Raw genomic sequence first — 27,077 nt, 5'->3', positions numbered from 1 at the left:
TGTACCAAATCTCTCAATTTCATTGGTGTTCTGATGTTTCTTCCGAACCTCCCTATTCTACCTCCAGAATGAGTATCCTTATATTCATTCTCAATTCTTGCTTCATTCTCATCTCTTACTTCTCGACTTTCCCCATCTTCTCCAATACTACCTCCACCACACACATCATACATCCAGTCATAATTCCTCATCCTGCCCTTATCACTCCCATTTCTACATTTAGCCATGCAGCTTAAATGCCACACCCTTCCATCACTCAATTGCGCCGAATTACAAAATAACTCAGTAACTTTCAAAGGTTCACTAAACCTACTTTCTCCCTTACGTACTTTACAACTTTCTTTAACTTTTACCCAATGTCCCACTTTCACAGGAACAATTTTCACATTCTGCTTCTGATCATAATTTAACTTGTACATTTTCTTAGCCTCTAATAGTTTTTTTTTTCCATTTTCCAATGACCATTCAGAAACGTTTCCTTCCCGAACCCATGCACACTCCTTACTCACTGGTTCCCTGCCTCTCATAATTACAAACTGAATTTTACCTGTACTATTACTGGGGGTTATCCTGTACGCCCAAATCATTTTGAAAACCTCCTTTCCCCAATTCAAACCGCTACTAGCTGCCAATTGTAATTTGCTCTTAATTACACGATTAAACCGCTCAACTAAACCATTGCCTTCCAGATGATATACAGAAGTTAATCTGTGAACAATTCCATTCCTTTGCAGGAACTTTTTGAATGTATCAGCAATAAATTGAGGACCGTTATCAAAAATTACACATATTGGTAGCCCCTCCTTAATAAACAACTTATCCAAAAACTTCACAACATCCTCACTCTGCACGTTGTCTGTGATTTTCACTTCCGGCCATTTAGAAAAGTGATCCATAGCTACTATAATGAATTTCTTTTCACCCTGTACATTTTCCACTGGTCCCAGGTGTTTTGTCTGCATTCTCACAGGCGACACATTCTCTTACTAATCTCTCTACCTCAACATCCAAACCTGGCCACCAGTACATGTTCTTCACTCTCGCCTTGGAAATACCTAAATGCCCTTCATGGCACACTCCCAAAATGTTCGCACGTAGCAACTTTGGTGGAACAAATCTACCACCCCTCAAGAGAATGTTTTGCTCTTCACTCAGCTCATTGCGAACTTCCCCAAAACTACGTTCTATTTCACTTAGAAATTTTTTGCTCGGCCACCCAGGACGCACATACGTCACTACTTTCTGTAATTCTTTGTCAGTCTTCATGCCCATTTTCCATTCATCTATGTTGACCCCATCCTGACCTTCATCAAACAGCAATGCAACCTGTTCATACTCCATGAACCCCTCATCAGTATCCTTCCTGGAATCAAATGGTATTGGTAGCCGAGTTAAAAAATCAGCAACTCTATTCTTTGTACCAGGTATGTATTGTACTTCGTAGTTGAAATCCAATAGTTTTACAGACATTCTGGCTAGTCTAGGAGAAGCGTTCTGCAACCCCTTGCTGGTAAGAACTTTTGTCAAAGGCTTGTGATCAGTTCTTGCAATTACTTTAAGTCCCCATATATATTGCCTGAAATGTACCAAAGCCCAAGAACACGCTAACATCTCTTTTTCTATGACTGAGTATTTAATCTCCGCCTCAGATAATGATCTAGAAGCAAAGCCAACAATCCATTATTCATTTTCATAATTTTTTGGGGATAAGACAGCCCCTAATCCTTTTGCGCTGGCATCTGTGGTGATAAAAATTTTGCTTAAAGGATCAAAACCTTTTAAGAAAGGAGCCTTACTAATTTCTACTTTTAGCTTATGAAATTCCTCCTGACAATTCCTGGACCAAACAAATTTAACTCTAGCCTTCAGTAGTTGTCTTCTGGCAAAAGTTTTTTCAGAAAAATTTCTAAATCAATTCCACCAGACCCAAAAAAGCACGGACTTCGACCTTATTGTGTGGAATAGGTGCCATCATGATGGCTTTTCCTTAGGTTTAATGCCGTCTTCACTGATTTCATGACCCAGGTATTTAACACTTCTGCTCGTTAATTTGCATTTCCCAAATTCCACAGTCAAACCTTTCATTTCAAACACATCCAATACCTGGTGTAATCGCTCATCATGTTCTTCCTTTGTCTTACCCATTATTAAAACATCGTCCTGAAAGAACATGACGCCCTTTATACCTAATAGTAAATCACTCATAATTCTCTGGAACATCGCAGCAGCCGAAGCTTGTCCGAATGGTACCCTCGTGAATTGATAACAACCAAATGGTGTTATGAACGTTGTCAATTTCTTGCTACTCAAATCTAACTTAACTTGGTGATAAGCCGATTTTAAATCAAGAGTAGAAAACCAACTCATACCTTTCGTGAATGCAAACATCTCATTTATCTTCGGTAACGGGTATTGATCAACCATTATACACTCATTCAGGCTTCGCACGTCGACACACAATCTGATCTTACCATTCGTACGTTTAACCACAACCAGAGGAGAAATCCATTCTGCTGATTCCACACGCTCTATTATGCCCTCATTTGTGAGACACTTAAGTTCGCTTAAAACTTAATCTCTGACCGAGAAGGGTACATAGCGAACTTTGTGAACAACTGGTCTGACACCACTCCTCAACACTATCTTTTGATTAAAATTGTTCAAACACCCCACTTTTCCTGAAAACACCCTGGGGTGTTTGTGTACAATTTCATCATTATCAACACTACTATCAGTCGATAACACAGGTTCAAGACTGTTGGGGTTAAGAATTATACCTAATTTTCCTTGGTCTACCCACCCCAAAACTGAAGGACCTTTTTCTGATAGATACAATTTGCACATAGCCTTTTTTCCTTTAAATTCAAATTCCATATTTTTGTACCCTACAAAATCTATTCTCTCCCCAGTATAAATTTTTGCTTTCACATCCGTTTTGTCTAGTGTGTGTCCATACGTTTCTTTGAATTCTTCCATCCAGATTTTCTTTTCAATTATAGAGAAAGGCGAACCAGAATCAACTGTAACTTTGACTGCTATCCCACCCATGCTCAGCTCGCATACAGGTTTTTTATTCAGTCATTGCTCAATATCCAATAAATCATATTCAATACAAAAGAACCCGTTTTCATCATCCTGACCCTCCTGACTATCCAAATCATTCTCTTCTTCAACAAATTTAATATTTCCTCTTTTAGAACTTTTGCATACTCTTGCGAAATGTCCCAAACGACCACATAAAGAACATTTCTGATTTCTAGCAGGACACTTCTTATAATCAGCAAAATGGTCAGCACTTCCACATCTGTAACATTTTTTAATATTGATCTGATCTCGTTGTTGACAATGTTGATCTCGTTGATCCTTCTTCTTATAAAGCACACTCTTCGAGTCGTTTTTGTAACTAGCATTTTCTTTAGTGAACATAACTTGTTTAATATCATTCTTGTCCTCTCCCATGGCTTTGACGCATCTACCGGTAAGTTCAGCTTTTTTAACAAGCGCTATAACTTCCTTCAACGGTGCTTCTCCATTTACCCATAATTTATCTTGGATATCGGGATTACTGGTATGCATAACAATTTGATCACAAATTAATTCTTCCTGTAATCCTCCAAATCTGCACGTTTTCGCTAAGTTCGTAAGAGCTGACATGTACTCTTCAACAGATTCAGATTTAGATTGTTTTCTTTGAAAAAAATTTGAATCTATCTACTGCTACACAAACTGATGGAGAGAAATGAGCGTCTAAATCCTCTAACGCCTGTGTAAATACGTTCCCACTGTCTGTATCGCTCCTAGGTTTTTTTTCCATCTCATTGTACAGTTTCAAGCCTCCAGGACCTATGCAATGCAATAAAATTTTCTTTTTCTTTTCCGCCGAAAATTCTTCTTCTTCGAAAGTGTCAATATAATTGCAGAAATATCCTCTCCATTCTTGCCACTGCATGACAGGCTCCCCTTTAGCTTAAAGAAATGGTTGTGGTGCATGTAAATTCAAAGAGGACATTGTCACACTAGAAATTGAATATTGAGGTTTTTTTTTTCCCAATTAAAGAGCACTCCAATAAAGATGCAAAGGTGTTTGATCACTCACACTCCAAAGAAGTCATCATAAATGAGAATTTCTCCTAAAAGCTTGACAAAAGTGTATTACTTAAGGTTCTTTCCTCTAAGAGTGTACCTCTTAAGGTTCTTTCCTCTAAAGAGTGTCTTCGTCAACTTGTATGCTGTCAGCCTTCCCAGGATGCCTAACAAAACGGGTGCACTACCACTGTGCACGTCGGATATAGCCCACCACAGTCTAAAACGCAGGTACAGCACTTGGAATCACTGTGTGCGTCGAATATCAGCGCGCGTTGTCTCTGCGCGCGTTGAATCTCGTGCGCGACACAGCTTTGGAAGCTGCCGAAGCGCGTGCGGAAACTCGCACCTAGAGTGTCGCAGGAGGCGAGGCGCACCCTACATATTAGGAAGCGGGAATAATCCTAGTTGAGGACATTACTGGCACCTACCAGGAACCTCGGACGAAGACCTTAAACATAAATTAATCCCGGCGTGTTGATTGTAGATCACAAACGACGCGAAGAGTAATAGGTGAAGACACAGGTGACGAGGAAAGCGGTTATCCTCGTCGCCAAATTCTGTGATGATGGTCCAGAAGCAGGTAAGTTTTGAAGGATTTATTTCTCAGTAAAGCAAGCCCCGCACACCGTGAACCGTCTCATCTAAGCTCTAACATTAACTGCCGTGCTAGAGTTCTATTTGGAACCTTTCTTAAAGCGTTCCTATTCAACACATCATTACAGTCGTGGCTGAGCTTTTTATAGTCCGTTCCATTGGTCTACGCCTGTCTCTGGATGGAACTTGATCGCTTGCTTCTAGCGAGCGCTGGATTGTTTCTTCCTAGTCCTTCACGTGGGCTGGACTTCTTATGGATGAGACTTCTTAGTAGGTTGTTTCCAGTGAGCATGTCTGTGTGTCCAGTGTATTGCCTCTCTGCAATGATGCCTCTTTATCTGTTGGTGAAAACGGTGGTAGCTCTGTCTGTCTGCATGTGTCTCAATATGTTCTTTGCTACTGTGTGCATTTACTATAATAAACGATTCGCTTTTTCAGGCTTGTGGGCAGAGGGATGCAGGCTTCCTGGGTTGGGGGACCTACAGACATCTATGGAAACGATTGGCATTGTCTACCAGGTGTTAAGGTGCCCGATCAAAAGCATTAGTCGCTCTTCCTCGCCACTTCTTAGCATTCTGCTACTTGCAATTCAAAATTTATGACGGGTTTATGATGAAATCAACAAAACTATAAGCACCAGTAAGGTGGGGAAAACAGTTGGGCTAGATGTGCTGATCAAGCACAGCCACAGATGCGAGAAAAGTAAGAACTCTGTTGGAGAGAGGAAGACGTTACTAAGGGAGTCGAGTTGAGTGGTGTGAAATGTTTATGCTGAAGTCCCAAGAAGGGGTAGGCACCGAAACACGTACTTCAGCTATCACAGGCTGGCAGTGATGCAATGGTGCATTTGTCAACAGACAGACGACCTTCAGACAGCAATGCCCCACCGTGTGAGGGGTCAGACTGGGGTTTCTGCTTTCTCCGGGCAGGTGCGTTGCTGCAGATCCTGGTATTCATGCTAGTTGCCCTAATATTCCAGGACATCAAAGTGGGGGTCCTGGGGTCACACCACACCCCTTGCTCAGTCTCCAAATGTGCTTTTGATCTCATACTACGATTATCATGTGTCTGTGAAGGCATTTTTAAATCCTATTACTGGTTTTCAACTCGCTGTCAACATTTAGCCCCTTTTGTGGAGAGAATTGCATGTTTCTCTCGTTTCCCACGCGCATGATAGTCTTCTCTAAAGACAATTTGTGATATGCATACACTTTAGCTATAATATGTGCCCCTTTTCTATCTTATCTCTAGACCAAGCTATGTAAATACCTCTGCCAGGCCGGTTTTTATTTTTCCAACAGCACATTGTTTGCACACTTTCAATGCTTAAAACAAAACTACAAACCCAAGAATGCATCGTTCTGTTGCATAAAAAGCCAGGTCTAGCTGAAGCTGTCAGGTGTAACCCACAGTTGTTCGGCACTGGGCCGCCTTTAGGGCAGTGCGACTGGTGCGGCCACACTGGGCGCTGACCTAGAGGGCGAGGGCTGGCACTGACCGCAGGGGTGCTCTGTATTTAGTATTAACTTGATTTAAAAGCACCTGCCGCAGAGATCCTTGTGCGTCCAGTTTCAGGAAGCAATAAAAATGCCGAGACAACTCTTGTGATTAAAGTTCCTGCTAGAGAGAGATCGGAGTTTTGTCCAGTGGCAGTGCTGACTCGTGTATAAAGTGGCGCAGAGGGTTAATATGGCTGCTGCAGAGAACAGATCTAAATGTTGGCGCTTTTTTTTTTTTACTGTATTGCATCAATAATTGTCTAATCACTCCTAGCCAAGCAGGAACATGTGTACAGAATTTTTCTATGCTAGTTTATCTTTTGAAAATATTTTCTGGTAACACTGGCAATTGTTTGCACAATGTTTACTTTTCGGCAAGTCTACCTTGTACTGTGATATAGTGTGCACAATGGCTTTGCCCAACAGAAGAACATTAAACTGAAATATATTTTATGCTGGGCCATTTTGATTTTCACATGGAAGTAGCAAAGCTAGAAACTGCATCCTTCCAAAAGGTTGCAAAACAAGATTTAAAAAAAGTAATTCACGTAAGGCTGAGAAACCCTAACTACTTAAGAGGACTTCAGATCTGTGCTCTCAAATCGACACCTATTACAAACTCTACTGTATCCCAAGCATCTGCAGATGGAGAAGGTTTAACAGTCCATTCCACACGGCTATTGAGTCAACTTTAACAAATAAATGTTATGCTTTGAAAAGAAACTTTAAAAAAGCCTGTTTTTTGTTAATCCCGCTGGACACAAAACGCCATCACAGGTCTCCTGGTTGTCCTGCTCTATGTAAGACAAGGTAGAATAATATTGTTTGTGGTTGAGGCACTATGCATTTATGTTAAAATAACAGTAACATCATATAACAATTTATAACTGTTTGCTCAGCTGGGAATCCACTCACATTTACAAACCAATTTTCTCCTTTTACCCACCTGTGACGTTCTGAGTGTTGCAGCTTTGAGCATGAGGGCATAAATATTAAAAACACAAATGAAATAAAAGACATGTCATGTAGGTCACAAAGGTGCCAGCAGGTGGTCATTACCACAAAGAACTTAAGCAAAACCTTGAACAAGAGGCTATACAAGTGCCAGCCACTGGACTTTATCACAAGAGCGTGGGCAAGATAGCCACAATGCTGGGTAGGAAGTAGTACAGGTGCCTGCTTGTGCCCTCAAGGAAATGGAAAGACACACCATCATGTCATTGTGCTCCAGGGAATTTTGAGCTACTTTACTTCAACTACTTGTGCTACTTCTTGGATTTATCAGAAATCCCCAACCAGCACTTTCATCTACAGGCTACCGGGACTGCGCACCAATTTCACTGACACCATGACAAAGTTTGTCGCACCCCTTGCTAGCAATTCCATGCTACTCAGAGACCCAAACTTCCATTTGGAAGATCACACCAACACCAATTCAAAGGATTCATCGAGGACCTTTGATGGACTGGTCTCACCTGGTGAGTAAAGGGTCATACCCATGTCATCAGACACTTCCTTTACCTTCTTTTTAGCACCCTTGACAACATCAGAGTTGACCAGCCCACACACAGTCTCCTGGAAAGACTACGCCCTCATCAAGTTCAGGATCCCCGTCCCAGTCCAACACACACTTTCCACCGCTAGACCAGTACACCAACATTGGAATAGCATCACTGACCCACCAACCTGAACACAGCAATAGTATCCCCAAAGCCATCAAGAATAGAATTTCCACAGTTGGATCACCTCCAGCACTAACTCCCTGCCGCCTCCCAACCCAAAAACAGCAATACAACAAAAACTAGACCCCAAGTGAGATGGTACACAGAGGAACTCTACTGATGAGACACCACTGCAAACAACTGGAGCGCAACTGGAGACTGAGCCAGGACAAAACAGACAGGAGCACATTCAAATCTGCCCTGCAATGCTACAACAAAATGATCCAGACCCCTAAACACACCACTCTGGCAGACTACATCAATGCCAGCAACAACAGAAGCAAATAAATCTTCGTCCATTGTGTAGGATTTCGCCTCACCAGTGGCCACCTCCAACTTGCTCAGCCTGTCGCAGGACCTCTGCAACAATCTCCCTCAATTCTTCAGCAATAAAATTAGCACCATTTATAGCAACTTCAACCCCCAACCAGACCCTACAGACCTCACCAGCACAGCTCCCGACCTTATCCAAAGAACCAGTGCTAACCAAATGTCCTGTCATCACTGCCGAAGAAACCGCCGCAACCATGAAGTCAATTCATTCAGGGGCCCCAATCAGACCCCGGCCCCCATCAACACAACTCCAAAGGACTGGAACCCATCAGCACAATGCTCAGGCCCATTCTGAATGCCTCTACCTATTCGGCAACATTTGCAATACCTTTGAAACACACCGCTGTCCTTCCATTGCTGAAGAAGCCCTCTGCAGACCCTTCAACACTCTCTAACTACAGACCAATCTTCCTGCTACTATTCCTGGCCAAGGTCTTAGAGAAAATCATCAATAGATGCCTCACCAAGTATCTCAATGCCCACCAACTCATGGACAGCACTCAATCTGGTTTCAGACCCATCCACAGCACAGAAACTGCCCTCATCACAGCCACGGATGTCATCTACATGACTCTGCCCACATGAGACACAGTGGCCCTCATCCTCCTAGACCTCTCTGCAGCATTTGACATGGTCTCCCATCCAATCCACATCCAATAACTACATAATGTCAGAATCAAAGAACACACACTCCAATGGATCTGCTCCTTCCTGACTAGAAGGAACCAGTCAGTCAACCTGGCACCATACACCTCAGCCTCATCTGTGAAGTCCCCTCAAGGATCTTCCCTGAGCCTTACCCTCTTCATCGCATGCAGGATCCCTCTAGCAAGCATCATCTGCTTTCATGATATCAGCATTCTCTCCTACGCTGATGGCACTCAACTCCTTCTCTCCCTCATGAACAAGATGTCCAGTACCCGCAGGACAGAAATTGCCCACCGGATGAAGATCAACTGCCTGAAGCTGAACACCGGAAAGGCCGAAATCCTGAACTCCAGGAACAACACTTTACTGTGGAACACCTCTTGGTGGCTGTTGAACATGGCCCTTATTAGGGGATTTACCTGAAACTCTTTACTTATTCCACTCGTTTTTTTGCTGACTCTCTTTGTGTGGCCTTATCACTGTGGGTACTTTCTCGCTTACGTGATTGATTCAGGTGCTGTACCCAGGAGTGCCCTGTAAAATGGAACACCACTTACCCAGGGCAGGTACAGCCCTGGGTACTAGTGGGATGTTGCATTGATTGCGCCACCCACCAGAATAGCCTGTCAAACATGTATCTGGCCTGACAATGCAGGCCTGTGGAGGCGCAGTTACACTGGTGCTCCAGTTGGCACTTCTAACTCCTCGGCCAGTCCTGAGTGGGGCCTTAGCTACCCCAAAGGCACCCCCTGAAGGATGCAGCAGGTGCTAGCTGGGAGGCTGGGCAGGAACACATGGGTGTCCCATGCCCCGGTAGTGAAGAACCCCAACGTGGGCTTTCTCTACCTAGAGGATCGTCTCTTCCCATTGGTTTTACTGATTCTCTATCCAGTGGCCTTAGACCTCTGAGCACTTTCCCACTGTAAGTACAGTGTGAACGTGCGCACACCGTCCCTACACAGGTTAGGAAGGGGAGCTTACCTGTGTGTGTACACATGCACCACTGGTGCCCCAAACATGCGTTCAGCCTGTCACTACAGGCCTGGGTGTGCGCACTTCCACTTATGGTACCTCAAACATGTATGCAGCCTTTCATAGCAGACCTATGTATGTGCACCTGCACCTATGGTATTTTTAAATATGTGTCCAACCTGCCATCGCAGGTTTGTGTGTGCGCAAGGGCACACATGCCAAGGGAGTGATGTATACCCATGTGTGTTTTCACTGTACCTGAGACCTGCTCTGCCCACAAGTTACCATAGAGAAAATATGCAAGTATTCCTAGCTGCAATTGCAATGGAGCAGCCTCAAACTGTTTCCTATCATTGAAATGGTCCTACCAAACCCCTCCTTACGGTAAAGGTGGTTTTGTCAATAATAACTGAGAAATGGCACTTCTAAAAAGTGGGCATTTATCTACTCAAAAAGGCTTTTTGTGCCTTTTAAATTCAACTTGAGCTCACACTGGAGGCCGGAGAGCACATCTGTGCATTTCTCAGTGACAGCTATAAACCTTGGGCACACAACTGGAATGGCATACCTCCTCCTTTTGAGGGTCCAGTTGGAGGGAGAGGTTTTGACACTTGGCATCTTGGAGCCAGATCATGGCCCCAATAAAGATAAAGATCTGCATTCCACGGCCCCATGGCAGACAGGACTAAAATTTAGGGGAGACATTGGTTGTTCAATGGGGAACCCTCTGAACCGCCCCCAACTTAAAGGCACACTACAGTATGCCTACTGGTGCCACACTGCAGCAAACTAGAGGTACACTTGTGGGGATGCAGGGCCGGAGGTACTGGACTGTGTGGTGCACACTGCCAGAGGAATCTGTTGTGCACAAGGAGTAATCACTGCCTTTGGAAGGGACCACACAACCTTCCTAAATCGTGGCTGGCCTGGACTGATTGCCTGCTGCTGTTTGGCACCCCAAAGTGTGCTCTCCACAGGCTTGTTGGCTTGCCCCCTTTTCTCTTGTGGTGGTCTCAGGGGCATCAAAGGCCACCAACGAGGGATCTACACCTTCTACCGGTGACATCTGGGGAACGGTGCCCTCTCAAGTGCCAACATCATCTGCTGGATCCCATCTGTTAGCAGCCATGTGAGCGTGGAACCAAGTATTGCGTCTGGAGACCTGATTGCCTGGTGCATAACCCCAGAGGAATGGCCTGTATTCAAGGAGTGTGGCCCTGCATCGTGGGGCCTTGACATGCATAAGCATTTTGTTGGTGATTAGCGGATTCACCCGTTGCGGGAGCCCGCGTGGCCCACTTCATTGACCGCGACGCATTTCTCTCATGCAACATGCTGACTGCATGCTCATTGCATGTAGTGTCTGATTCACAGGTTGCGACCCTCAGATGAGGGGTCGTACCTGTATCAGTGCCGCATTCTACCTCATGTGGCACCGCTTAACTTGCGCTCTCTGTGTGTGACTGGGATTGTCTAGTGCAATTCAAGTCATTGCGCACCAGACGTTGTGCCTCATTCCAGAGAGGTACGGATTTGGTTAATCTTTGTGTGTGACAGGATTGTCTGGTGCAATTCAAGTCATGGCGCACCAGTTGTTACACCTCATTCCAGGGAGGTACGGATTTGATAACTCTTCGTTTGCGAGTGGAATCATCTGGTTCAACTCAAGTCATTGCGCACCAGACATTGTGTCCCATTTCCAAGGGGGCGTGGAAGAGTGGATTTATTTACTGGAGTGCCTGGCTTGGCGGGCGCTATCGTGAGCAGCGTGTGTCCTACGGTCACCCTTTCCCCATGCTTTGCAGAAAAGGGCCCATATTAGAAGGAACAGTGAGGAGACATTTGAGTGAACTTCCTGTGTGGGAGTGAAACACCCATTTATTGATTGCTGCCTGACCAGCCTGTTATCTGTTTCTTCCCCCCACCTTTCCCCCCGGGACCCTGAATAAGTGTGACTCCGGCCATGATCGGCCTAGCAACGGAGGAAAGGTTTCTTTCATCTCCAGCCCTTGAGGACAGGGCAAAAGGGGTTGGTTGAAGGGTGGAGGAGGGTTTGAGCCCACACGGTTTGCAAGTACAGTGACCACTCACCTGCCGGATATCAGTGCACCGCATGAGGGTGCTGGGAGAGAGTGTGTGCGAGTGCGTGCTATACAAGCCTGCCTAATTTGAGTGGCACTGAATAGCAGCGTGGAGTGAATGTGTGGGAGTGACTGCCTGTGATCAACTGCACCGCATGGCGGTATTGCCTTACACGTTGGTTCCTTGCCAAATGATTATCACAGTTGACATTGGTTTCTGCCCATGCAGCCTAGGCCCACGAGGCTAGTTAAAAGTACTGTAAATATCGGTGTGTACACATTGCCTCTATAGTTGTGAATCGGGGTGCACCCTATAACTGTGTGGTATTGAACTGTAATAATTGCTAGGGTGAGTCTAATGCTGACAAGGTTTTGTACCGCATGAGGGTGGTGGGAGGGAAAGTAGTATTTTCTGACCAAGTGTACATATTGCTGATGTTGTTTTAACATAGTTGGGCCTAGTACTACTAGGGTTTATTCCGAATGTGATTTATGCCCAAAAGTAGATGATGTACATGTTGTGTTAAGTAATTTATGTGTTGAATACAAATCTTCTTTACATACATGTGTGAAATCTCATTTGTGACGCTCAGTGTATTTGTTGTGTAACAGTGCTGTGCCAATGCTTTACACATTGCCTCTGTGATAAGCCTGATTGCTCATTGCCAGGCTACCCAAGGGTGAGCACAGGTTATACAGTGAGTATAATCACCCACCCCTGATGGGAGTGGTAGGTTCTGCCTGGCTAGGGACTCGACTCAGCCAACCAGAATGTGCAGCCTCCAACAGTAGCCACAGAGCTAGGACTGACACCCACCCCCACGATGTACACCAAGAACCTCAGGATCGTCATCAACATGAATGCACACGCCAACACCGCCTCATGCTTCTATACCCTGACGATACTGATGAAGATTTTCAAATGGCTCTCAAGCAGTGTCCGGAAAACTGTCAGGCACCCACTGATCACAAGCAAGCTGGACTACAGGAACACTGTCTATTCTGGGATCAACAAAAACATCAACAGAAGGCTATGACCATTCAGAACTCGCGACCAGAATCACTCTCAACCTACCATACTGCACTCACATCACACTGCACCTGAAGGTGCTCCATGGGTTTACCATACATAAATGAGCACAATTCAGACTTCTTAACCAGACTTTCAAGGCACTATATAACATTGGCCCAACACACCTTAAAGATTGCATCTGACTTCACAGACACCTCTGCTCATCCGGACTTCTACTTGCTCACATCCCATACATATGAAAAGCCAGATCTGGTGGTCGAGCCTTCTTATATATTGCTCTTAAAGCATGGAACAACCTTCCACTACACATAAGAGCTCCTCCTCACTTCCTAAATTCCACAAGAAGCTGAAGACCTGACTTTCTGAGTAATTGCACGAGTCCTTAGGCTTGGCTTGACTCACACTTGCTTAGTGCCAGGATACTTGGTGCACTCTACAAACTGGCATAACATAAAATAACATGAATAAGGCTTCAAGTTTTACTGATTTTTACAGATAAATACGGACAGAAAATAATCTATTTTCTGCCTGTATTTATTTAATAAAGTTGTTATTTATTTGAAAAACAATATTTTGCTTATTTTGATTGATATTCTTGTCAACAATAGTTTTGACACAATATTTTAGTATTTTACGTGATAAGTATAGGATCACAATATTTTTGTCTCTCAATATTAATGTTCACTATATTATGTCCGTGATCCCAGCCAATTGTGTGTTATCCTTACGAGGTAACAGTCTCTCCCGGTGAAAGTCTGGTAACCACTACTGTGAACAGGTAGGCACTACAAGAGGCCTCGAAGCACAGGAAAATACAGACAATTGTGCTTCTTATCAGTGGCTCTCCTTGTTGTCACTCATGAATTCCAGACCAACTGTTAAGCAGATAGATACTGTTAGACCTGACACGCCTTAGGGTGGTCACCCCTAACTTTTTGCCTGCCTCCCTCCACTTTTTGGACCCTGTTTTGCTGGCTTTTAGACTCTGCGCACTTTGCCACTGCTAACCAGTGCTAAAGTGCATATGCTCTCTTCCTCTTTAAACATGGTAACTTTGGATCATACCTGATTGGACTATTTAATCTACTTATAAGTCCCTAGTAATGTGCACTACATGTGCCTATGGCCTGTAGATTAAATGCTACTAGTGGACCTGCAGCACTGGTTGTGCCACCCACTTAAGTAGCCCCCTTAACCTTGTCTCAGGCTTGCCATTGCAAGGCCTGTGTGTGCAGTTTCACTGCCACCTCGACTTGGTATTTAAAAGTACTTGCCAAGCCTAGAACTCCCCTTTTCTACATATAAGTCACCCTTAATGTGTGCCCTAGGTAACCCCTAGAGCCGGGTGCTGTGTAGGTAAAAGGCAGGACATGTACCTGTGTAATTATATGTCCTGGTAGTGTAAAACTCCTAAATCCGTTTTTACACTACTGTGAGGCCTGCTCCCTTCATAGGCTAACATTGGGGCTGCCCTCCTACACTGTTGAAGTGGCAGCTGCTGATCTGAAAGGAGCAGGAAGGTCATATTTAGTATGGCCAGAATGGTAATACAAAATCCTGCTGACTGGTGAAGTCGGATTTAATATTACTATTCTAGAAATGCCACTTTTAGAAAGTGAGCATTTCTTTGCAATTAAATCTTTCTGTGCCTTACAATCCACGTCTGGCTGGGCTTGGTTGACAGCTCCTTGTGCATTCACTCAGACACACCCCAAACACAGGGTACTCAGCCTCACTTGCATACATCTGCATTTTGAATGGGTCTTCCTGGGCTGGGAGGGTGGAGGGCCTGCTCTCACACAAAGGACTGCCACACCCCCTACTGGGACCCTGGCAGACAGGATTGAACTGAAAGGGGACCTGGTGCACTTCTTAGCCACTCTTTGAAGTCTCCCCCACTTCAAAGGCACATTTGGGTATAAAACAGGGCCTCTGCCCTACCTCATCAGACACTTGCTGGAGAAGAAACCTGAACCAGAAACTACATCCTGCCAAGAAGAACTGCCTGGCTGCTCAAAGGACTCACCTGTCTGCTTTCTACAAAGGACTGCTGCCTTGCTGTTGGCCTGCTGCCTTGCTGAACTCTTGTCTGGCTGTGGAAGTTCTCTCCAAGGGCTTGGATAGAGCTTGCCTCCTGTTCCCTGAAGTCTCAGGACCAAAAAGACTTCCCTCTTTCACTTGGACGCTCCGTGCGCCGAAAATTTCGACGCACAGCTTGTTCCGCGGCGAGAAAAACGCCGCACACCGACGCTGATCAACGCGACGCTCTTGGGACGACCGAAAATCCGACGCACGGCTTCGCAAGGACAACGCCGCCCGACCTCTAGAGGAGAAATCGACGCAACGCCCGCAATGAGATCGGAATTTCGACGCGCAGCCCCGCAGAACGACGCTCAGCCGGAAAACAAGCAGGAAAATCCACGCACAGACCCGGGACATCTGGTAATCCCCGCGATCCACGAAAAGAGAAAGTCCGCGTGCCGGAAAACGACGCACGACTTCCCCGCGTGGAAAATAACGACGCAAGTCCGTGTGTGCTGGGGAGAAATCGACGCACACACCCTTTTTCCACGCACCTCTTCTTTTGTGGCCCTCTGAGGAGATGTTTCCACTCTAAACCAGGTACTTGTGCTTGAAAGAGACTTTGTTTATATTCTAAAGACTTAAGACACTTTATATCACTTTTCAGTGATATCTCTACAATTTTCCATTGCAAACTTTATTCTTTTTGACCTACAATTATCCTGATAAATATTATATATTTTTCTAAACACTGTGTGGTGTATTTTTGTGGTGCTATATGGTGGTATTGTATGATTTATTGCACAAATACTTTACACATTGCCTTCTAAGTTAAGCCTGACTGCTCGTGCCAAGCTACCAGAGGGTGGGCACAGGATAATCTTGGATTGTGTGTGACTTACCCTGACTAGAGTGAGGGCTTTTGCTTGGACAGGGGGTAACCTGACTGCCAACCAAAAACCCCATTTCTAACATTGGTGATCAGCGGTGAGGATAGGACTTGTATTTGTGCAGTGACATACAGTAGCTAAGTATTTCACTACCTACCCACAGTTGAAGGTCAACTTGGCTTTTTATCTCTTTTTGCAAATCCGTTTTTTTTCCTGACAATTTTCAAAAACTAAATCCTCACTCAACATGTCTCTGACTGGGTCTCAGACAGGGGACTTTGACCTAGTCCAGTTGGATACATATACGGTCAAACAACTAAGAGGATTCTGCAGGGCATTGAGGGTACCCACACAAGGGGCCTCCAGAAAGGAGGACTTTCAAGTGGCGCTGAGGTCCTGGGCAGAAGCCCATTTAGAGGATGATGAGGAAGAGGAGCCAGAAAATGGCACCTCAGGGGAATTTTCACTATCTGTGGATGGTGTTACCACTGCAATTGTGCCCCCTTCCAGACCAGGGAGCAGTGTCCCTATGCAAAGCCTGACCGCAGAGGAAAGGAGAGAGGAAAGGGAGTTCCAATTGCAAATGGCAAAACTGAAAATTGAGGCTCAACAGGAGGAGAGAAGGGCAGAGAGAGAAGCCAAACAAGCTGAGGCTGAAAGAGCAGCCAAACAGATTGAAGCTGAAAGAACAGCCAAACAGATTCAAGCAGAAGCTGAAAGGGCAGCCAAACAAGCGGAACCTGAAAGAGCAGCCAAACAGGTGGAAGCTGAAAGAGCTTTGGCTGAAAAGAAACTATTGTTGGCTCATGAACTGAGTCTCAAGGAGCTGGAGATCAAGGCGAGACAGTCTGAATCCAGCAATAATGGTGGCAGCATACAGAGAGGACCTGCTGGAGAAAAGAAGGTTTGTATACCCAAAAATGTGGTGCCCAGTTTTGTGGTGGGAGATGACATAGATAAATGGTTAGCTGCTTATGAAGTTGCACTAAGGGCTCATGAGGTTCCTGAAGGGCAATGGGGGGTAGCTATGTGGGGTTATGTGCCGCCATTGGAGAGGGACACACTTCTCACATTGGATCAACCTGATCAAAACACATACCCACTTCAGAAAGCCACTTTACTTGCCAAGTTTGGGCTGACCCCTGATGGATACCGTCAGAGGTTCAGGGACAGCACCAAACAAAACACACAAACATGGGTAGATTTCTTTGACTTTTCCAGTAAGGCACTGAATGGATGGGTGCGGGGCAACAAAGTAAATGACTATAAAGGGTTATATGACTTGATTCTGAGAGAGCATATGCTTAATACTACTTTTACAGAGTTGCGCCAGCACTTGGTAGATAGTAAGCTGACTGATCCCAGGAAGCTTGCTGAGGAGGCGGACCTCTGGGTTAGCACCAGAGTGTCCAAAAAGGTACCTGGGGGGGACTCCCACAAAGGTGGTCAGGGTTCCCAACAGAAGAAAGAGGGGGGAGATAAACTTACAGATAAGGAACTCTCAAAAGGCCCCCAAAAGAATTCCCAGGGAGTGGGTGGCAACCATTCCTTCTCTAGATTTGGGAAGAAGCCAGGGACATTTGATAAGTCAGGAAAATCCAACCCCAAATGTATGGAGTGTTACCAGTATGGTCACTATAAAGGCGACCCCCAGTGCTCCAAAAGGACACCGTCCACTACCGGACAGACACCTGGGCTAACTAGTGTAGCGCTTGGAGGGGAGATGGGCCCAGATAGCTTTGGGGAGCAAGTAGAGATTTCCCTAGTGTCCCTGGGAGAAAGAGAAATGGTGCCCAAAGCCCACATGCCCCGAAATACTTCCAAGTACAGGCAGTGGGTCACCATTAATGGGCAGAAGGTGGAGGCTCTGCGTGACACAGGAGCCAGTATGACTACTATCAAGAGTCAGCTGGTGTCCACAGAGCAGATAGTCCCTAATACATTCCACCAGGTCATAGTCACTGACAATCGTGAGAGTCACCTACCGGTGGCTCTGGTTCCCTTTGAGTGGGGGGGGGTCTCTGGTACTCTGAAAGTAGCTGTGAGTCCTGCCATGCCTGTAGATTGTCTGTTAGGCAATGATCTTGAGCACACTGCTTGGAAAGAAGTAGAGCTCAGATCTCACCTGGAGATGTTAGGGTTACCTGAGTGGGTCTGCATGACCACCAGGTCCATGGCTGCCCGGGAAGGGAATCAAGGGCGTCTGGAGCCTGGAAAAATGGCCCAGACCGCCGCCCAAGAGGGGGGCCAGGGGTGCGGGAAACCCGCATCCAATGTTCCCACGGTGGTAGACGAGGTCCCTGAGGAAGAGGAGGCCCCCGAGCCAACCGGGGAAGACATAGCTGCCCTGGGTAACCTACCTGAACTTGCTGGCTGGCAAGTAGAGGGGGGGCCAACCAGGGAAGCCTTCTGCAAGGCGCAGAGAGAATGCCCCACCCTGGAGGGTCTGAGGAAGCAGGCCACAGACCACGCAGCAGGTGACGCCTCTGGCGCTCACCATATTTACTGGGAGAATGATCTCCTTTACAGTGAGCGTAGAATTCCAGGTCCTGGGCCACACCGTGTGCTGGTGGTCCCCCAGTGTTACCGGAAATTCCCACTAGGCCTGGCTCACAACATTCCCCTGGCAGGACACCTGGGCCAAGACAAGACCTTTGACAGGCTTAACACCCACTTTCATTGGCCCAGAATGAGGAAAGCCTCAGATAACTTCTGCAGAGCTTGCCCCACCTGCCAGGCTAGTGGGAAGGCAGGGAAACGGCTTAAAGCTCCCCTGATCCCACTCCCAGTCGTTGGCACCCCCTTTGAAAGGGTGGGCATCGACATTGTTGGTCCCTTGGACCCCAAAACTGCCCTGGGCAACAGGTTTATCCTGGTTTTGGTGGACCATGCCACCCGCTATCCAGAGGCAATCCCTCTGAGAACAGTGACTGCAAAGGTGGTGACCAGAGCCCTGATGGGAATATTTACCCGTGTGGGATTCCCTAAGGAGGTCGTGTCTGACAGGGGCACAAACTTCATGTCTGCATACATGAAGACCCTGTGGGATGAGTGTGGGGTGACCTACCGGTTTACCACCCCTTATCATCCTCAAACCAATGGGCTGGTTGAGAGATTCAACCAGACCCTGAAAGGCATGATTGGTGGCCTGACTGAGGCCATGAGGCGTAAGTGGGACGTCCTCCTACCCTGCCTGTTGTTTGCTTATAGAGAGGTGCCCCAGAAAGGGGTGGGGTTCAGCCCCTTTGAACTTCTCTATGGTCACCCTGTCAGGGGACCCCTAAGCATCGTTAAGGAGGGCTGGGAGAGAGCTCCCCAAGCCCCTCCCCAGGATGTGGTCAGCTACATGCTGGCCCTCCGCAAACAAACCCAACGCTTCTGGAAGGAGGCCCAGAGTAACCTCGAGGCCAGTCAAGAGGTGATGAAGGAGTGGTACGACCAAAAGGCCACTCTAGTTGAGTTCTCACCTGGAGACAAAGTTTGGGTGATGGAGCCAGTAGAGCCCAGGGCTCTCCAGGACCGCTGGACTGGCCCCTTTGAGATCAAGGAGCGTAAAGGGGAGGCCACTTACCTAGTGGACCTCAAGACCCCTAGGCAACCCCTAAGGGTCCTCCATCACAACCGGCTCAAACCTCACTTTGAGAGGTCTGAGGTCCGTATGCTCCTAGTCACCGATGAGGGCATGGAAGAGGAGAGTGAACCTCTCCCCGACCTCCTCGCTGTCAAAGAAGGGGATGGGTTAGTAGGTGGTGTCATTCTCTCTGACTCCCTGACTCCAACACAGAGAGGGGACTGCTATGAGCTGTTAGAGCAGTTCTCCCCCCTGTTCTCCCTTACACCTGGACTAACCCACCTCTGTGTGCATGACATTGACACAGGTGACAGTGCTCCTGTAAAGAACAAAATTTACAGGTTGTCAGATAAGGTGAATGCCAGCATCAAGGAGGAGGTCTCCAAGATGTTGACTTTGGGGGTTATTGAGAAATCCAGTAGTCCCTGGGCCAGCCCTGTGGTATTGGTTCCCAAGGCTACCGCCCCAGGTGCGAAACCAGAACTCCGGTTCTGTGTGGACTACCGGGGTCTCAATTCAGTCACCCGGACTGATGCTCACCCCATCCCCCGAGCTGATGAGCTCGTTGACAGGCTAGGCGCTGCCAAGTTCCTGAGTACGTTCTATCTTACTTCCGGGTACTGGCAGATCGGCCCGACTGAGGGGGCTAAAGAAAGATCTGCTTTTTCCACCCCTGATGGCCATTACCAATTCCGGGTGATGCCATTAGGGCTGAAAAATGCCCCCGCTACCTTCCAGCGGTTGGTTAACGGGGTCCTAGCTGGTAAAGATGCCTTCTGTGCAGCTTACCTAGACGACATAGCTGTCTACAGTTCCAGCTGGGAGGAACACCTGCTCCACCTCAAGGAGGTGCTTCAGGCCCTGCAACAGGCAGGCCTGACTATCAAGGCTAGTAAGTGCCAGATTGGGCAGGGTTCAGTGGTGTACTTGGGACACCTCGTAGGTGGTGGAAGGGTGCAGCCGCTCCAGGCCAAGATTGAAACTATCAAGGCCTGGCAACCACCTAGAACACAGACTGATGTGAGAGCCTTTTTGGGCCTCACTGGATACTACCGCAAGTTCGTCAAGGGCTATGGTACCATTGTGTCCCCCTTGACTGAACTCACTTCCAAGAAACAATCTAGGTTGGTGAATTGGACAGAGGCCTGTCAGAAAGCCTTTGATTCTCTGAAGGAAGCCATGTGCACGGCCCCCGTGCTCAAGGCCCCTGACTACTCCCAGGAATTTATTGTTCAGACAGACGCTTCAGAGCATGGCATAGGGGCTGTTCTAGCACAGCTGAATGAGGAGGGCTCAGACCTACCAGTAGTCTTTATTAGCAGAAGATTATTACCACGGGAACAAAGGTGGAGTGCTATTGAAAGAGAAGCATTTGCTGTGGTCTGGGCACTGAAGAAGCTAATACCCTACCTGTTTGGGACTCACTTCCGGGTTCAGACAGACCACAGGCCCCTCAGATGGCTCATGCAGATGAGGGGTGAGAATCCAAAACTCTTGAGATGGTCCATTTCCCTACAGGGGATGGACTTTACAGTGGAGCATCGCCCAGGGGTTGACCACACCAATGCTGATGGTCTCTCCAGATACTTCCGCCTTAGCGATGAGAGCTCCCAGGAGGTGGGGTAGCTCTCCCTACTTTCAGCTGGGGGGGACACATGTTAGACCTGACATGCCTTAGGGTGGTCACCCCTAACTTTTTGCCTGCCTCCCTCCACTTTTTGGACCCTGTTTTGCTGGCTTTTAGACTCTGCACACTTTACCACTGCTAACCAGTGCTAAAGTGCATATGCTCTCTTCCTCTTTAAACATGGTAACTTTGGATCATACCTGATTGGACTATTTAATCTACTTATAAGTCCCTAGTAATGTGCACTACATGTGCCTAGGGCCTGTAGATTAAATGCTACTAGTGGACCTGCAGCACTGGTTGTGCCACCCACTTAAGTAGCCCCCTTAACCTTGTCTCAGGCTTGCCATTGCAAGGCCTGTGTGTGCAGTTTCACTGCCACCTCGACTTGGCATTTAAAAGTACTTGCCAAGCCTAGAACTCCCCTTTTTCTACATATAAGTCACCCTTAATGTGTGCCCTAGGTAACCCCTAGAGCCGGGTGCTGTGTAGGTAAAAGGCAGGACATGTACCTCTGTAATTATATGTCCTGGTAGTGTAAAACTCCTAAATCCGTTTTTACACTACTGTGAGGCCTGCTCCCTTCATAGGCTAACATTGGGGCTGCCCTCCTACACTGTTGAAGTGGCAGCTGCTGATCTGAAAGGAGCAGGAAGGTCATATTTAGTATGGCCAGAATGGTAATACAAAATCCTGCTGACTGGTGAAGTCGGATTTAATATTACTATTCTAGAAATGCCACTTTTAGAAAGTGAGCATTTCTTTGCACTTAAATCTTTCTCTGCCTTACAATCCACGTCTGGCTGGGCTTGGTTGACAGCTCCTTGTGCATTCACTCAGACACACCCCAAACACAGGGTACTCAGCCTCACTTGCATACATCTGCATTTTGAATGGGTCTTCCTTGGCTGGGAGGGTGGAGGGCCTGCTCTCACACAAAGGACTGCCACAGCCCCTACTGGGACCCTGGCAGACAGGATTGAACTGAAAGGGGACCCGGTGCACTTCTTAGCCACTCTTTGAAGTCTCCCCCACTTCAAAGGCACATTTGGGTATAAAACAGGGCCTCTGCCCTACCTCATCAGACACTTGCTGGAGAAGAAACCTGAACCAGAAACTACGCCCTGCCAAGAAGAACTGCCTGGCTGCTCAAAGGACTCACCTGTCTGCTTTCTACAAAGGACTGCTGCCTTGCTGTTGGCCTGCTGCCTTGCTGAACTCTTGTCTGGCTGTGAAAGTGCTCTCCAAGGGCTTGGATAGAGCTTGCCTCCTGTTCCCTGAAGTCTCAGGACCAAAAAGACTTCCCTCTTTCACTTGGACGCTCCGTGCGCCGAAAATTTCGATGCACAGCTTGTTCCGCGGCGAGAAAAACGCCGCACACCGACGCTGATCAACGCGACGCTGTTTGGATGACCGAAAATCCGACGCACGGCTTCGCAAGGACAACGCCGCCCGACCTCTAGAGGAGAAATCGACGCGACGCCTGCCGTGAGATCGGAATTTCGACGCGCAGCCCCGCAGAACGACGCGCAGCCGGAAAACAAGCAGGAAAATCCACGCACAGACCCGGGACATCTGGTAATCCCCGCGATCCACGAAAAGAGACTGTCCGCGCACCGGAAAACGACGCACGACTTCCCGGCGTGGAAAATAACGACGCAAGTCCATGTGTGCTGGGGAGAAATCGACGCACACACCCTTTTTCCACGCACCTCTTCTTTTGTGGCCCTCTGAGGAGATTTTTCCACTCTAAACCAGGTACTTGTGCTTGAAAGAGACTTTGTTTATATTCTAAAGACTTAAGACACTTTATATCACTTTTCAGTGATATCTCTACAATTTTCCATTGCAAACTTTATTCTTTTTGACCTACAATTATCCTGATAAATATTATATATTTTTCTAAACACTGTGTGGTGTATTTTTGTGGTGCTATATGGTGGTATTGTATGATTTATTGCACAAATACTTTACACATTGCCTTCTAAGTTAAGCCTGACTGCTCGTGCCAAGCTACCAGAGGGTGGGCACAGGATAATCTTGGATTGTGTGTGACTTACCCTGACTAGAGTGAGGGCTTTTGCTTGGACAGGGGGTAACCTGACTGCCAACCAAAAAACCCATTTCTAACAGATACCATGGAGATTTAAAATCAGTATGATATTCCCTTAAATACAGGCATATGTTAACATATATTTGCCTATAATGCTAATATTTACCTTTCAGTGTAGTGTTTTGTCATAATTGGCTGTTTAATTTGCTAAAATGTGACAGGTATCAAAGTATAAGTGCGTGTTTATCAGTTAAATAAATGTGGAAGTATCCCATTTTACCACTTAATTTATTCTCAAAACATAAAAGAAATATTGATAAATACCAACAAAATGTTCCAAAAATAAATATGGATAAATACAGACTGAACTGTTAATAAAATAAATACCATAAAACCGGGAGCCCTAAACATAACGTAACATAACATTCAGAATGTCGACCTCGAATCAATCATATCCCTATGCACTTTCATGTCCTACTTTTTGGCTTGCACTGAATCCAAGGTGCGGTGCTGTAATGTGTTCTATTTCTTGAGCGATTTCCTGGATCTTGTGCTGTCAATGCGGGAAATTACAGGTTGTGCCTTACGCATGCCTTGTGATTCCCTGCTTAGATGTGAAATTTGGAAATGCACAATGGGATGTGGAGAGGCTGGTAGAATGCATGTGACAAGCAAGGTGATATTGAGATGTGATGAGCAAGGATCAGGAGTGTGAGTGTTGTTGCTTGGGCCTCCAAGAAACGCAGCTTCCTCAAATCATTTGTTAAAGATAGAGTCCCTATGGTGATAGACCGGTCTTTCTCAATGAGCAACATTGTTCATACGCCAGACTAAAGAAACATTTCCTGAAGTTTCCAAACAGTCTGAAGACACTTGTCTTCCATTCAGCCTATGGCTAAAATGTTCTCTTTTTTCAGTCCCTTGGAGACTTTCCAAAGCACCTAAGCCTGATCGGATACCTAAGATGAAATCCAACTTCTAGCTATTCTATGGCCCATACATGACCCGCTTGGTCTTTCTCAAGGATCTTCCATGCTTCCCCAGTGGTCAGTTTGGTATTTAACATACAGTCACATCCTATTCTCTTCTCTAGATCTGCTCTTGCATAGTTCCTTTGTAAGTCCACCCAAACGCTCTGAGGTGGTTTTTAGCTGCATGGCATGGTTACCAATATATTATACAAATAAAGACCTGGAGGGTACCCAGTAACTAATTAAAGAAGCTTGCTTTTTGTTTCAGCATGCCCGCCCACCCACCGTCAGTAGCCGTCCTCTTTCTGAGAGTTGAGAAATGAGAATTAGTATTTGTTCCAATTTTTTTTTTGCTTTTATGAGGTGCGACATTATAGCACCAAAGTAATTCTTTACATTTTTGTATTTATGTTTACTAGTATTATGTGATGTTTTAGACTGGTGTAATTGTTTTTTTTTGTTAAATTGATGACTGGTCAAAATTCATGATGCAGACACGAGCTGTAATACACCATAATGCAGTCTGCCCATGTCTCGTGCTACATTTTCCATCCACAGGCGTTAACATCTGATTTCTTTCACTTGGGGATACTACCCCGGGGAAGCACTTAAAGAGAGTTCATTGACTCCTGTGCCTAGAAGTGAAACCCATAATTAATTTAGATTATTGTTAAAAGCTCTGCAGTACCTAGGCAGTCATGAGACAGAGGTCAGGAGGGAAGCATTGGGGTGTTAGGGGAGAATTGAAGGTGGGGGTTGGAGGATTAGGAGAGAAATGCGGAGGGGCGTTTACATTTATAAACGTACCTGTAAATGTTGCTTTTCTCGCCTCTCAAAAAGGATTTAGAGGGTCGTTCAGTCCCCGCGCCGCAATTGACGGCCTGAGTAAATAAAATTCTGGGAACCGAACGTGGTCACGTGACCACGACTGCCTGGCTGACCACACCTCAGCTGGGTCAGAGACCAGACTGGGAGGTACTGCTTTTGGACATGGGGAGGTGAGAATGAAACACGTAGGTATTTGTGTCTGTGTGTGTGGGCGCACGAGAGAGAGAGAAAGTCCGTGTGTTTCTAGGTTTTTATGAATTGTGTTGTGTTATATTTTGTATATGATGCTTCTCAACTTCGAATCGTACAACCCATGAAACACATAGAAATAAGATTCTGCCTTCCAGAAGGTGTGGCGGGTGTAAAACCAGCGATGGAACTCCCTAAGGTCAAGGACAGAAAGGAGATTGCTTCTAGTGTTCCCGTGCGGGGCACCATAAGTACTTGCAAAGGTCTCGCTTTCGGCCCGCCTGTACTATCGCACTCTGCTGAGAGTGCAAAGAGTGATCCGCCCTGTCATTCTCCTCTCAGGTTTAAGTCGTATTTACCTGTTCGAGATCTAGGAAGGCAATGACTTCCAAAGGTGAGAGTTGCCACAAGAGGCAAAGCATTGAAATCTTGCGGTCATCGGCTTCCATGAGAGGACACAGCCACGGCCACTACAGCACAAGAGTTACTACCACTGGAGTAGGAGCGCTACACTCTTCCATCCCAATCTGAAAGAAAGGAAGGAGGGAGAGCAACTGAGGGGCTTAAAAACTGTGAGCGAACGAGAGACTGAGTAGCAAACTGAGGACTGTGGAACGCTCTTAGGACTTGTGCCTAGTGCCTGGAAAGATGTAAAAGCAAACTGATCTGTAGGGTGCACCTATACCTTGGGGGTGATTTGAGAGACCTGCACCAGTGCTTAATCAGTGTCTTGTCCTGAGTTCTACGCCAGTGTTTACTGGTATTTATAGGAGGGCGTGTACCGAACTTTGTAGAGCCTCAAAGAGATTGGAAATAGGATGACAACCCTGTGCCGGATTCCCCTAATTACAATGTACAGTGTTACATTGTGCTGTGTGATCAAGGTGCTTTTCTTTTACCTCAAATGATAAACACTGGGCTGGACAGTAAGGTATGGTGTCTGTTGGCTGACTCTTGAGGTTTGAGCTAATGTCCCCATCGCTACCTCCTTGAGAGGCGTTTGACTGCTCGCCCTCACTGTTCTGGAAATGAAGTGCAGAAAGGTGTGCACTCGGTCCAGTTTAGGGAGCATAGTAGGATGAACAGATAACACCAATTGCAAACAGCCTTACCAGCCATGATTGGACTCCGGTAGACCCTGTCTGCCTTCTGCCCCCCTCATACGGGGCTGCAGTATTACATCGGTAATGGCCTTCAGCCGTTATGACTTTCTGAACATAAGGGATAGTGCTGCAGACTGTGCATTTACAGGACCCACTTAACAGGAAATATTCCTCCTTTAAGCAAAGGATTTTGGCAGATCTAGTTTCAGTCCTGAAGTACAGTTATCTAGTAATAAAAATGTCTTCCTGTTCATCAATTGGTTGTGTGAGGAAGCACCAATGTTCATGGCTTCTTGGCTAATTGATTCATCCCTAAGGCCACTAGGATTAGGCAGTAGCGGAGGATGAAATGATTCTTCAGGGATAACTGAATTATGCTGCAAAAAAGGCAAATTATGCACCAATACTGCACATTTTGTGGTTGTATTATTTTACAATTCTTGCAAGACAGTATAAATACAGATATTAATATTGTCTTTGCAAACGTTTCAGCTCATTATTACCAGCCTAACACCTGGATACAGCAATCAGCAACCAACAGCTGAGCAGTTATCCTTTTGATCCATTTGAGCTGGAAGCAAAGGGTCTCATTTACAAAGCCCTAGCGCCACCGGAGTGTCACTTTTTGTGACGCTCCGGTGGCACTGTGCAATGCACCATATCTACAAGGCAGTGTTAAATCACTTTTCCTGACTTAACGCAGGCTGTAGATATGGGCCGCCCCAAGGCCGTTTTCTGCGGCAGAGGGACGTGCAATGGGTGTTGCTGTGAGCGTACCCAGGCAACACTCATTGTTTTTTGACACACTCAGATTTACGAGAAATCGTAAACCTGAGGCAGCGCCAAAAACTAAGGC

The 27,077-nt window shown here is 46.3% G+C and overlaps 1 protein-coding gene across 1 annotated transcript in view; it reads right to left on the bottom strand.

Annotated features, from left to right (window-relative positions):
* LOC138294087 (retinol dehydrogenase 16-like) overlaps positions 1 to 24,975 on the bottom strand; it is a 69,948-nt gene extending 44,973 nt beyond the window's left edge. The window contains exon 1 of the mRNA XM_069233320.1: positions 24,909 to 24,975. The gene's annotated coding sequence lies outside the window, so the exon portion shown is untranslated. The remainder of the gene's footprint in view (positions 1 to 24,908) is intronic.
* Positions 24,976 to 27,077: the final 2,102 nt, after the last annotated feature.

The sequence above is a fragment of the Pleurodeles waltl genome, chromosome 4_2, assembly GCF_031143425.1.
Source record: "Pleurodeles waltl isolate 20211129_DDA chromosome 4_2, aPleWal1.hap1.20221129, whole genome shotgun sequence".
NCBI lineage: Eukaryota > Metazoa > Chordata > Amphibia > Caudata > Salamandridae > Pleurodeles > Pleurodeles waltl.
Note: the sequence above shows the minus strand (reverse complement) of the source record. Positions and strands in the feature narration are given on the sequence as shown.